The sequence below is a fragment of the Palaemon carinicauda genome, chromosome 37 (genome assembly GCF_036898095.1).
Source record: "Palaemon carinicauda isolate YSFRI2023 chromosome 37, ASM3689809v2, whole genome shotgun sequence".
NCBI lineage: Eukaryota > Metazoa > Arthropoda > Malacostraca > Decapoda > Palaemonidae > Palaemon > Palaemon carinicauda.
The window spans coordinates 53649729-53654728 of NC_090761.1; positions in this window are offsets into that span (position 1 = coordinate 53649729).

A 5000-nucleotide genomic window follows, 5' to 3' on the forward strand; every position below is an offset into this window, starting at 1 on the left:
CAGTGTGGTTGGTTTGTCTCCTAATATTTTTCCCCGAATTTACTCAGAATTGTTTGTTTATATATTTTACTCATGTTTCATTCCATTTATACCTCTTTTGCATGTGGTTTTCTTTTCTCTAAAATACTGAAAACTTCATGGGGTGTCTGCTATAAAAAAAAGCTTTATCTAAAGACATTCCATTTCCCCCTTTGATAGTTTATTAAGTTTCCTTTGAACGCAATACCTTTTTTTTCACCCTCACACTGACTATTTTTCATGCCCTGCAAGTTGTCATTCTTTCTACACTTTTCTGAAACTTACACCCAGTCTATCTGAACGCTTGGTATGTCTAGCAATATATGATTCATAATTCCTTATTAATGCATCGTGTTGGAAGCTCTTAAAGTTCTTGGCAAGCTTGACTTTACCGACAAGAAAGCATAGACGTTTGCGGTTCAATTATTCCGAAATTATTGCTTTATCTCATATATTCGGTTCTCTTTCATCTTTTCCTGTTATTCTCTATTCCGTATTTAATATAACCCCGCCTTACTGATGATGTTAGATTTGTTTTTTTTTACTGATGTGTAGCTGTCGCAGATTCTCTGTCAAATATTAAGTTTTGGGATTTGGAGTCGATTTGACAGTTCAGTGAACTTTTATATTATGAGTGAAGTAACTGCGAATTGGTTTTAGTCTATTATTATTATTATTATTATTATTATTATTATTATTATTATTATTATTATTATTATTATTATTATTATTATTATTATTATTATTATTACATGTTTAGCTACAACACTAGTTGGAAAAGTAGGGCTGTATCGAACTTCATATTTTACAATAACTAAATTGTTCCTGTAATTGTAACCATCTTTATTGCTATCTTTTTTTCTTTGAAAAACTTTATGGCAACTATGCCATTTTTGAAATAGTTTTTGCATTGAAGAAATTAATATTTTTCCCCTTTTTTAAGGCCCCATTTTTGTTAATACATTCTATTTCAAAAGTTGGAAGTACTTCAGGAGAGTTTGTTATCTAAACATTAGGGTTTAACATTCCCTTTTTGTCCATATTTATTTTCATTTATATCAGAATTTGAAGGAACTTCTGTGGATTTCTTATGTAAAATATAGTTTTCCACTTTTATGTGCTTTTACCCTTATTTGCCGACTTAAGTACTTCGGGGTTGAACCGTTAGAGTAGCTCCACCCCGTGTGGCCTTACAGCCCTAGCTCATTGCATGCTTTTACAACGCCTTGCAGATATTTGGGTACGTTTCTTGGGTACGTGTAGAAAGTTAGGCATGTGGGGAGAGATATTAGGATACCCCCATATACAAAAAAAAATAATTAAGAGAAAAAACTCCCTTATTTGTTGTGAAATCTTCATCCGTACCATTTTAGGGTGTTGGGTATCACTAGGGCAGTTTGTGGGCAAAGGCAGGTTGTTTGTGTTAAAATGTTTACTTTGTCACCACTACCGGTTCTTCTTACCATGACAGCCATGTTCACGTCAAGTGGGGATGAAAGTTTTTTACTTTTTTGTACCCTCAGTGGCTGTTTATGAATGACTCTGCAATGTGGGTAAGTTTTTTTTCTTTATCATTTAGTTGTCGGTTTAGTCCGTGGATGATTGATCGTGGCTTTCATCCTGTGAGTGTTTTCCATCTAAAAAATATGAAAATAGCATGGCTATTCTTGTTTGATATATTCGTAATGTGTACACACACACAGACACACATATATACATACATATATATATATATATATATATATATATATATATATATATATATATATATATACATACACACACACACACACACACACACATATATATATATATATATATATATATATATATATATATATATATATATATATATATATATATATCAATTTGCTACGAAAGTGAATAGTTTTTCATTTATTTTTTATTTTGTCTCATTTTGATCCTACTGTTGTTGGTAAATTCATTGCTCCTAATGTGTTTGCGTCAATGACGGTCTCTTAAATAACCATTTGTCTTTTCACATTTGTTTCACTCTCTCTCTCTCTCTCTCTCTCTCTCTCTCTCTCTCTCTCTCTCTCTCTCTCTCATCTGCAATGAAATCTATTGACTATTATCCTGTTAAGAAGGAACCATCACCTTATCCGCAAATGAACCTTGTATCCTATTTAACTGGCCCGGGCACTGAAATCATCTTTATAGGCCATCCAATGAAAATAAATATGGCGGTGGTTCCCATGATTACTGACAGGGGTAAAAGAATTAGGGTGGAGCTTTTTTCGTTTCTTTTTTTTTCTTTTTGCACGGCACAGGTGTGACTTGGAGCATATGTCTGCCAGAGAAGGCCATAATTGTGGTCGATGACCTGCAGGTTGTGCTGAAAAGGGTTGGATATTGTGATTGTTAGGCTGTGCAGTTTTTTCTAACTATAATTTGTGTTTGTCATTTCGATCACGCCCAGCTCTCCCAGTTCTTCGGGTAGTGAGTAGAGGGAGTAGTCATACCCTGATGAGAGGAGGTTGCGGTAGCACAACTATAGATATTTTGCCGTCCTTTTTGACGGATTGCGTATATATATATATATATATATATATATATATATATATATATATATATATATATATATATATATATATATATATATATATGTATATATATATATATATATATAATTGGAAATATAGAAGCCCTACAATGTATGTTTAACTTGTCCGATTCATCGTCATAGATGTCATCATACACATCGACATTCACCTCGACATTCACCCTTGTGTAGCCTACCTTTAACCGCTGTCTACCACATTGTCTCGCTCTTCCATGCTATATAGGTTTAACAATGTTATGTGATTTATAAAATGTCGATTGATTTCTTCAACTGGTCTGCTTCCGTTTTTTACACTTAACTAGACCAATTTCTAGCACGCTTATCCATATTTCCAGATAAGCTAACTTTTTAATTACGTCATTTGTAATTTTTTAATTATTCTTCCTTACAGTCCCACTTAGTTCATGTCGAGATATATATTTCTTTTTTTTATTCTAGAATCAATTTAAGTTGGATTACTTTTACACACAGCATAAAGGGATCAGTGCTTTGTAGTTACATTAGTACTTACTGGGAGATAATCGATAGTATTTATGTGATTTGTTGCGTTTTAATAGATTTTATTACTCATTAAGCAATTGATAAATTGAATGTAGTACGTACATGGAAATAACCTATACCTTCAATAAAAACCTATTCTAACGACCCAATAAAACTCCATCAACATCAGGACTCAGCCCAGGAGGTCCTTCGTGCTATACATATACTTGATGGATTGGAAGGAATAGCCATATCACATTGCTATCCATACTTGACCTTTCCCAACCCTTCCTTCTTCAAGGGTCTCTCTCCTCCTTCGGCTCTTCATCTTACAATTCATGATCCTGATATTCGATATCTCATGTTGCCTATGTTATGCTTCGCGTTGATCTTCTCGAATTTTATCCCTTGGTGAGAAAGTTGTTGTTGTTTTTTTTTATTTGCAGACAAGTAAGTCTTCGTACATGGACATACTGTAGATACATACGAGTAACTTGATTCCAATCATTCATGTGGGTATGAGCCCAGAGGTAGGGGATAAACTACACACACACACACACACACACACACACATATATATATATATATATATATATATATATATATATATATATATATATATATATATATATATATATATATATATTTATATATATATATTTGTGTGTATATATATATATATATTTATATATATATATATATATATATATATATATATATATATATATATATATATATATATATATATATATATATATATATATAAATGTATATATATACACACACACACTGTATGTATAGACATATGTTTCTCGCTTTTTCTTTCAAAATCTATATACTCGATTTAAGTAACCTTTCACGTCTTCACATGACGATTTATGGAATTCACTTTTATGTGTTTTTATTTTTTTCAGTTCTTTTAAACATGTATAAACGGCTAGATTATCTATGTTTTACCTACCGACAATTAATATTTTCAGGCAGGTATAAACAATAGCTGGCCGAGTCTGCTTAAGCAATCATCAGATGTTCACCATCCGCAATGAACGGTTATTTTTCTTACATTCCACAATACTTTATTATTACATTTGAACAATATCAACAATAGCTCTGTGAGTGCAATTGTGTTTGAGCTTTATCCGTATTTCTCTAATCTTGTATCCCTGTTTATTTTTATCTACTTAATTATCAAAAAATTCCTAAGTATTATCGGCTCTCATTCCACTGACTACCATTGTTTATTGTGTTAATGTGGTAAATAAAAAAGATTTAAGCAAAATAGTGAACTCTGCATTAATAATATTAATATCCTTTCTCTAATCATGAAATATTTTTCATTGTCTTATTACTGCACATTTTTGGGTGATTATTTTAAATTATAATCTGGATGTCTATCGTGTGGTAAGCGTTTCATCCCGGGAAGCAAATGTATTTGAATGAAACTGGGAATACAATATTTTGGTTGCCAGTTTTACTTTACTATCATTCTAACTATACGAGTATCCCGAAATATAGACGTAGTATTAAAATTTTCAATGGAATTGGAAATACTCTATTGATATTTTATTCGAATCCTGAAATAGGCACTCTGAAACGAGTGGAAAATTTGATGGAAAAATTCCTTGAAGCTAAAAACAAATTCTTTTATCAATTATTTCTGCGAGGTAACTTAACTTTCTTTAATGTAAACAAACCGTCTTTTTAAGTGCACTAATTTATCGAGGGAATAAAAACATCATAAAAAAGATGAAATATAGGTTATTGTTCCTTGTTGTGAGAGTTTGTTTTCAGAATGCGATTTATTTATGGTCATCATTTCTTTCCCTTTGTTGTTTCCTTTTGTGTCTGGCCATGTTAATACAATTGCATGTCTCAACTATTTTGGTAGATGTTTGTCCAACAAGAACAAAGGAAAGTT